The sequence below is a fragment of the Cryptotermes secundus genome, unplaced genomic scaffold (genome assembly GCF_002891405.2).
Source record: "Cryptotermes secundus unplaced genomic scaffold, Csec_1.0 scaffold838, whole genome shotgun sequence".
NCBI lineage: Eukaryota > Metazoa > Arthropoda > Insecta > Blattodea > Kalotermitidae > Cryptotermes > Cryptotermes secundus.
Genome location: NW_019744415.1, coordinates 224,995 through 234,501, shown reverse-complemented (window position 1 = coordinate 234,501; position 9,507 = coordinate 224,995). Strand labels below are relative to the sequence as shown.

Genomic DNA, 9,507 nt, shown 5'->3' with positions numbered 1-9,507 from the left:
TTTTTGATACAGTGTAAATATTTTGAAAATTTGAAGTTGTTTCAGATTCTGAATATCTTAAAAATGTTTAATGACTCCGTATTTCGCAATATATACATATATATATTTAATTAGCTGTGTTTGAGGAATAGCGAGGAGTGGAGACTGGTTGTAGAGGAGGCCAAGGCTCACCCAGGGCTGTAGCGCCCCGGGTAGTGTCTGAGAATTATTAACATTTTCCACAATTTGAGACACTTTACTCTAAAATTCATTCACCTTCTTTAAATTTCCGGCACTTTCTAATGTTGTTGCCCTTATTACAGTTTCGCGCATTGTTACTAGGCATGTCGTTGGGACCGAGTCTCAGCATTCCCCTAGCTTTGCTAGAGAGCGTCTGCTCCGGCCTGCTCTACTTAATGCAGGCCATGTAGACTGTGTTGCAGTCTGTGTACAGCAGAGTCCTTCTATTGCTCAGCTTGGAACAGAATGGCGAGGTCTAGCATGCTGCATGCGTCTGGTATCTGAAGCCTTTAATTATGAATTTTAGAACGGAATTCTTCTTCTATTTATATTGAAGCTGACACTGGAACAAACGGGGCACGCGGTAGCGTAGTGGTTGAGGAGCTATGCTACAAGCCGGAAGGCCGCGGGTTCAAGTTCCGATGAGGTCATTGGATTTTTTTCGGTTGACCTAATCCTTCCAGTCGCACTAGGCCCTGGGGAGTAAAGCGCGGCCGCCGCGTAAGGCTGACAACCTCACCGCCATCTCTGAGCCGATTGTCTAGATAATTTGGGACCCTGAACGTCTCACAACCCTATGGGCCTTCACGGCCTGTTACAGGGATAGCTTTACTCACTTTTTACTGGAACAAGCAGGTGTCAGCCGCTTGCCATGAGGTATCACGTAGCTAAGGGAATTACGGGGCGTAGAATTAACTGAGTTTTCTGTGCAATGATGATTGGGAGTCCTCTCGCCAGGATTCAGCATGTCTGAATGGTCTGCCCCTTTCTAGAAAAAAACAAACAAACAAGGAAACGGGAAACTAATAATATTAAACAACGGAGGTTTAAAATTTGTAGACTACATATGAATTACTTCTTCGAATTGCAAGTCGCAGAGAAAATGAAAAACAGAATTCTCATCCTCCTTAGTATAAAGGATAATGAGAATAAAATATAAAGAAACGTTCCTTAAATGCACACCCCTCTGATTTTCCCTTAATTTTAAGAGGCTTTGACAGTATTTGTTTTCTAAACTGGAAAGCACATAATCGTTACTACATAGAACATTGTTCATGACTGATTAACCATCGAAATACTGCACGTTAAATTAGGTTTGCGTCTAAAAGCGTGTCTAAAAGTTTTGCTTTATGAAGCGTTCCATCTTTTGGAATATAACGCCGGGAAGCCAAGTGAAAGTCAGCCTACGTTTTAGAGTAACATATCACTTCCATCTTCAAGGTCGAAGAGCGGTCGAAGAGTAAGTCTGGCAGCAAGAAAAACCCGTTTTATGCATTGCTAGAGTGATATGGCGAATGTCCGTGTGCATCAGACCGAGTCGCCAACTGCAGTCATTGATCAGTGCTGCCATGTGTGTCAGTTTTTCACACTACATACACTATATTTCTAAAATCTCTATAACCCACCAAGCTTCGTTACCGATCAGGCATATTGTACATGCAGAATTACTTTTACTTGTTTTCAAACATGATCAGTAGATGGCCTATCTGAGTTGATAATCGAAGCATAGTATTGTGCGTATTGTGGAATGCTCAAGAGATAAGCTTCGAGTGGTGCTCTATATTAGAGGTGGGTTTCGTGTTGCAGACGTAGTTAGGTTAGCGAGGTTGTTGCTGAGGGGCGAGTTAAAGTAGTTTATTTAAGTGACGTAGTTCCGCGTGCACACTCTATGAAGTGGGCGCGAAATCAAGTGGCTGCATCAGTCAAACTCTTAGATAAATCTTATATAAGTTACACTCATCTGGAAAATATTTCTTCAACCACCTGTTTCTAACAGCCGGCAACTAATGTACGACCATGGGTAAGTTATTTCTGTGGCTGACATAATGAAAGAGTGTATCAGTATGTGATAAAAGTTCGTCATTGGTAAGTAGCCAGAATGACAGAAGCTGAGGTCTTGTACGAATATCCTCGTCTAGAAAGACACTACCGTATTTAAAGCATGGAACTTAGGCCGTTGTTAATGCATGTCAAATCCACAAACATTATTTCGAATTTTAAGTCAAGATGAATGATTGAAAGACAAAATATACACGTTTGCTCATGTTTTCAAAAGGCGATATATATCGAAACAACTCTAACGAATTTATAGCATCAGACAGAACGGATAGTAGTTGAATATCCGATGTGAAATGCAGTGGATTTCTCGTGTAATTTTATTTCTAATCGTACTTTATAGGCCTTCACTTCTGCTGACATAAGGAGTGGTAGGCGGAGCAGGATTGTGACAGCGAATTTGAGTGAGAAATGCTGCGTAGTAAGGTCGTGACCCATTGTAGGATTCGACTGTGAGAACAGTAAAGGAAAAAGAAGAATAAACGGGGAGCATAATTATGCAGGATCTTTATTAAAGTGTTCCTCTATTTAAAATTTAAATGCTTATTAAATGCGATAATTTAAAACGACACAAAAATTGTGAACTTACAAACATCAGTGCTTGGTTTTTATTTCGGGTGTATTATTTCCATAAGAATTAGGCATACATAGAACCTCGTTTGCCTCATGCACCCCAGCGTGTCACTGGTGGATAGTGACACTTCTATTTCAGATAACACCTCCATATCAAATCTAGTGGGCTGGGATTGTGTGAACGAGGAAGGCCAAAGGAAATCAGTCCTTTTTCATCCACCCCTTATCCGGAAACTTGTTTGTCACACAGCGTTCCCGACATGTGAGTTTGCACCATTCTGTTGGAAAATGGCGTTAATATGACCCTCAAGTTGGGAAAAGGTGTGATTTTTCTACCATGTTTAAATATGTATTTTTTGTCTGTTGAAACTCTTCTGTGAATAGAAAAGGGTCTATCACTTCCGTACTTGTGAGTACATGCAACACATTGCAAATAAATCAATTATAATTGAGCTAGATAGAAACATTAATCGATAATTCGATATAAATTTCTGTATTGACTTCTTACACACGTAGCGCATAACGCAGTAGGAAATAATTGGACATTTTGGATCCCGGCTACATTTAGGTCTCTCGAGTAGGTGTCTGCCATTGTGTTTTCTGAATAAAATTTGGTATGTATTATGTTTCTTGTTTCTGCTGTGAGTGCCTACTTAATCCTTCGTGATTTAATTGCCTTAAGGATTCTAGGTTATGAGAAGAAATCATTAACTCCCTCATCATGCACCCTTCCACAATCTTCTACTTATTACTACAGCTCTCGTTAAGTCTGTAAGTGTTCTCCTTAGTAGGTTACTGTTATTCTCACACACCCTTGTTCACCATCGTTGCAGTGGCAGATCATGTTTCACTTACATGCAGACAAGAGCTGAGGGCAGTTTTGGAGGCGTAACTTCTTGTCATATTACAGTGCGGTCGCATTTTATTTGGCTCTGAAGTAGTGCGATATAAGGATATTAATAAAGTCTCACGTTATGCGCAGAATTTGAAAAAAAAAAAAAAATGCGAATTTATTCCTGTGAGAAAAATTGTCTCGAGTTATGCGACTTCTTCAGGAATGCATCCCTCAAACTGCGACAGCCATATACATATACACTACACGGCGTTATATCCCCGAAGACACAACTCTTCATGACCACCGCTGTGAAGACCTCAAATCCTACGTTAAGACAAAAGCAGACCCATATTAAAGAATTCGATATGAAAATTTGCTTAAGGATCAGTACTGTGAGAGTGACTTCATCATGTAATGTGATGACTATTACCGTCAAGGCCCTGTCAAGGTATTTGGAGCATACCTCAGACTGTTAATTCTGTCATGATACTGTCTACGAAAGCTACTGTGAGTCACGGTGATAGAGTTTTGTAAGGACCGTTCGCGGCGAGGTTGTCCAGGCTCTGTGTACAATGTGAGTACACGCAGAAGTAGTTGTGGACTGCTGGAACACATGTGCAAAGAATGGCGACAGCTGTAACATGTCTGCATACTTGCAGTGTTGTGAACAGACTGCATACACCTGCTTTCCAATGAAATACAAATGTTAAATGGACGCATTCTGAGCGTTGTTACATGAAATGTAAAGTCTGGTCCAAGCACTCTAGAGGAAGACATATCTCGGATTACTACAAAGATGTTATCACAAACAATAAGTTCTGGGAAGGACTTGCGACTTTTTTGTGACACCTGGGGTTCTCAGGGAAGTGTCTATGACGCGTACTGTCTTCAGGGATGTGAAGCCGTGTAGTCTTGTGTAAGTTTACCGATGCCTAGAAGGAACGTGCTGTGTCCGTTGTATGGGTCGAAAAGTAAGTCAAGAAAACGGGCCGCTCCATAGCTCAAGCGGTTAGTCGCTGGCTTCCCACCGCGGCGGCCCGGGTTCGATCCCGGGTCTGATCAAGTGGGATTTGTGGTGGACTAAGTGGCGCTGGGACGGGTTTTCTCCGAATACTTCGGTTTCCCCTGCCAATCTCCAATCCACCAAATTCTCCATCATCATAATCACCCAGGGCAGGTACAATAGGCCAATCAGTGGCCGCAGTGCCGAGTGGACCCAGTTGGACTCCACCCCCCACTAAGCGAATTAATTAATTAATTAAGTCAAGAAAACAGCAAGTAGAGGGTTTGCTACCCGGTTTATTGCCTTACTCCTCGATCCAGAAAATTGAGGCAGTACTTTGCTCCGAAAAGTCTATAAATTTGTATTATGTAGTAGACTGCACGGCGTCACGTGTCACAGGACAGTACTCTTTATACTACTTATATTTTCCATTCAGAACTCTCTGGCTTTTCATTCATAATACTGTAAGTCAGTGACTTTCGTGCTTCTCTGTGGGAGTAAGAATGGCAAGCGTCAGTTAAGCTTAGGCTCCCTTTGCACAAGGGGCAAGCAGATCAGCATTGAGAGCGTAGAGTTGGTTAGTGACAGAATGCCGTACAGTGGCCTACCGACTGAGAGGTTCCGGTGATGCATAGTAGAAAGGTAATATTAAAATGATCTTAAATAAGTAGGTTATGTGGATGTTGATTGGATTCATTTGGCACAGCAGAAGGACCAGCGGCTGTCTGTTGTGAGCATGGTAATGGAACTTGGGGTACCAAGCCGGACAGTTTCTTGAAGAGTAAGCCATTTTCAAGGTCTCCGTTCCAAGGAACTAAGCGATGATCAGGGCCCGGATTTTGATGACATGTCAGCTTTTTTTCCTTGTATCCTATGCGATGCTCTTAAATATATAAATCTCGGATATGAACTGCTGGTTACAGAAATGTAAATTTCATAGGTAATTTTTTGTCATTTTTTGACACTCTTAGGTTTAAGGTCATTTTTTCATTTTGGGGGTATTTTTTGGTAAATTTTTGGACTTTTAAGGGTATTTCTTGTCATTTTGGCCATTTTAGGGAATTTTTCTTCATATATTTTCTGAAATGTGAATAACATGGAAGCGAAGTGTTCTTTCTTTTCTCCTTTAGGTCATTTTCCCGAATTTTTTCGGGCATTATATAGGTCATTTTCTGAATATTTTCAGGTCATCAAAATGAGGGCCCTGGCGATGACCTTTGTGTACACTAGTCGCTAATCTAGAATTACATTTCATTCATTCATTAACCAATGTCTCTACAGCCCTTTGTTGGACCCCGGCCTCTTCTTCAGTTTCGTAATCCTTTTTACACAGACGGTAGGACTCCTTAGACGAGTGATCAGCCCGCCGCAAGGCCGCTACCTGTACACGTACACAGGACAACACAGGCACAGAATAAATGCATGTACAGACGTCCATGCCTTCAGTGGGATTCCAACCCACGATCCCAGTGTTTGAGCGAACGAAGACAGTTCATGGCTTAAACCGCGCCGCCACTGTATCTCAATATTCTAAATGGAAACAGAACAGAGGGCCTATTCCGTCTGGAGAAGAAGAAGAAGATAACGATCATATTTTCTCCCGTGAATCCACTTGTACNTGTAGGATTTCAGTATCTCAGTATTCTAAATGGAAACAGAACAGAGGGTCTATTCCGTCTGGAGAAGAAGAAGAAGATAATGATCATATTTTCTCCCGTGAATCCACTTGTATATCACCATATTTATGTCCAAAATTCACTGAGTGGCTGAAGCTCGACATAGCCCTACAGGGCCACTTTGCGTAAGACGTACGCGTACTTGATGTATAAAATGCCTTTAATTTATGTCGTCTCAGTGGCAGCATCGGCTCTCCTTTCATAGTTTTATCACCGCTGTTCTTATCTGTGATTTTATTAGATTACTTTTGTTGTCGCTGTACTAAATTTGTGTATTGATTCACCTTATCACAGCACTAATAATAAGAACAAACAAAGTTGTTGTCTAGTTTACTTACTGTTAATGTTTCTGTTTAGTTACTTTTCAGACGGTAGGCCCACTTGCAATATACCTGTTATCACTTAGATCAACGGTTCTCAAGCTTCGTGATAACGTAGCCTTTAAAAACAGGCTTCAGATATTTATGTGATCGCGTTCCTTCTCTTTGTAAGGTAAATGTGAAGTCCTGTACATTGCCTCTACCAGGCCATACGGTGTCAGCAAGGACCTAAATAGTCTTAAAACCTCTCAAAACTTTCATTACTTTCGAAGGTAAATTTGTCCCTGTGCTTAATTAATTAAGGACTATGCTATGAAGACATATGAGAGAGTGGAGGTATAGCTCCACCATTCTTGACCTCGGCACTAGATAGAGGTGAATGGTCAGCTTCACGACTGGACCGCTTTACTCCCAAGTAAATCGCCCCTGCCGTGAATCGAACCCGTGCCTTCTAGCCTGTAGCCCGTCGCTGTACCAACTGAGCTATAACATATTCATGTAGAGTCAAGAAAAAAAAACGTAAAATTATTAGCCAATTGCAGCTACATTTTCTGATATCACCTGCACTGAATCTTTCTGACTTAATTTACTTGCGAAAATTATGTGAGGGTGCAACTACAAGGCCTGCCAATAAAGTTCCAGGACTGGTGCAAAAAAACAAATAACAAATATTTTATTTGTATTCAAAGCAATCTCTGCCAACTTTAATACATTTGTTGAATCTTTAAAAAGTTTTTGAAAACAGCCAGTAAAGACATACAAAGGAACAGCGCTCAGGCCGGTCGTCACATTTTTCTTAATGTCTTAAACATCCTGAAACGTCTTTCCTTTGAGGGTATTTTTCATCTTAGGAAAGAGAGAAAAGCAGTCAGGAAAAGTGGGATTATCTTGACAAGTCGGGATGAAACCCTGGCATAATGTGTCTGCGTTGCTTCTGCTCATCCGTGAGTTTCCCTCTCCGTAAACCTCCATGGAGGACTGATGAACATGGTTCTGAGAGCTTAACGATGATCTTGTATTACCATTTCGCGGACATTTGCTATTGTGTTTGCATTTCAAGAGTTTGAGGGACGCTTTCTTCTTGGGCCGTCCTGAAGATCCTCGCGTCCGTTTTTAAATTGTTTAAACCACTGAAGCACAATTCAAAATCCGCGTACGAGAGAGAGCATTGTTACCATAAGACTGTTTCACAGCTGGAAAGTTTCAGCACCTGTTTCGCTCGTCTTGAAACAAAATGCAATGTTCGTTCTTTGCTCCGTCACTACGAACTGTCACAACGATCTGCGTGGTACAAAATCTTCAGCACGACTGAGCATGACCACGAGAGAAGTGACTAACCTTGTATAGGGAATGCGATGGAAGAGTTAGCTTATATGGACAAGTGGAAATGTAGTCCTTCGTGCTTCTAAATGCTCGTAATGCACTCAGTCCCGAAACTTATTTGTCAGCCTTTGTATATTTCCTTAGAGGAAGTTGCGACCCCCCGGTAATCGCACCCAAAACCTGAGGAACGGCGGTTTAGATGGATTTTATTTTCCAGTACACCAAGATTTTCTGTTTTCTTATCTCAATGATATCGAGAGTATTCGAACACGTATTTAGCTTGTGAATTATAGTTGGGCTATATTCGCGTTTTAAGGTTAACAAATATAACTACTTTTGCTTTTGTAAATATAAATAATTTTCGGCTGATTGTATGTTTTTCCAAGGAAGTGCGGCATTATATATATAAAAAAAACACGTACATATAGACCCCCATGTTACCATTTTCATTTTAAAGCAGGATGGAGAAACGAGGTCCCTGCATGACACATTTCATGACAGTAAAATGATATTAAAATGATCAGGAGGCGATGTGGACTGCTTCATAATACACGTTTATCTCTGAAATTGTAGGAACTCTGTCTTTGGTTTGATATCTCAACTGTACATTAGAAAGTAAAATTATGCATTGGATTTGCTGAAGAAAACCATAAAAAACTCCGTGGTTTTAGTCCGCAAGCGAACTATACCAACCGAGCGACCGCCGCTTGTCGGCGAAGTTAGTGCCAACTTTGCGGTCTACCAAACCGAAATTAACGGCCCTGGGGATTCGTTGTGCTGACCACGCGACACCCTCTATCCGCTAAAGTTGGCAAACTGAAGAAGACCGTCACCCACTTTAGTTTCATCTTCACTCCGAACGTCGTGATGTAGCGCTTTGGATACCAGCAGATACAGGGAGGGAATTTGAAATTAATTTGTCCAGTGACGTAGGAGATAGGTTAACAGTGTCAATTGCAAAAGGTTGTTTTTCTTTTGGCCACACGTTACAAGAGGCTTAGAACATGGACTTTTGACAAGCTCATATGAAAGCGATAATAACCCTTCAGACTGGGAATTTCTTGAATAGCTTACCGACTGTTAGCTTTGTAGGAACGATTATATTCCTGAAGACAGTAATTTAGTTGTTAGCAATACTCGCATTGCCCGTCCTCAGTTTCAGGAGCCAGGAAAGCTCAGTCGGTATAGCGATGAGAGCTACGGGCTGGACTACCAAGAGTTCGGTGTTCGATTCTCGGTAAGGCCAAAAATTTTCTGTTCTCCACTTTGTCCAGACCGGCTCTGGACTCCACCCAACCTCCTATGTAATGGCTTCTGCGGGCTCTTTCCCCGGGGGTAAAACGGCCGTGGCGTGAAGCTGACAACTCACCTACAGGTAGCGCCAAGGTCAAGAAAATGTGGATCCATACATCCACTACCCCATGCGCCTTCATGACATAGTGCTTAATTAGTTAAACACAGGGACTATTTTACTTTACTTTTACGTGCTCAGAAGTTGCAGTATTAGATAGCACTGTAGGGTGATTACGTTTCTGGTATAACGAAACTCTTTCGTACTTTTCGCATGATATACGTATTTATTTCCAGTAAAAGTAAAGTAAAGCTATCCCTGTAACAGGCCGTGGAGGCCCATAGGGATGTGAGACGTCGAGGGTCCCACATTATCTGGACAATCGGCTGGCAGATGGCGGTAAGGTTGTCAGCCTTACGCGCCGGCCTCGC

General features: G+C 41.7%; 1 protein-coding gene across 2 annotated transcripts in view; it reads left to right on the top strand.

The window, feature by feature from the left end:
• The first annotated feature begins 1,637 nt into the window (after positions 1–1,637).
• The window catches only part of LOC111874759 (calcium release-activated calcium channel protein 1), a 52,983-nt gene continuing 45,113 nt past the window's right edge, over positions 1,638–9,507 (top strand). The window contains exon 1 of one of the 2 annotated variants that reach the window (XM_023870527.2): positions 1,638–1,788. The gene's annotated coding sequence lies outside the window, so the exon portion shown is untranslated. The other variant, XM_023870523.2, reaches the window with a different exon arrangement.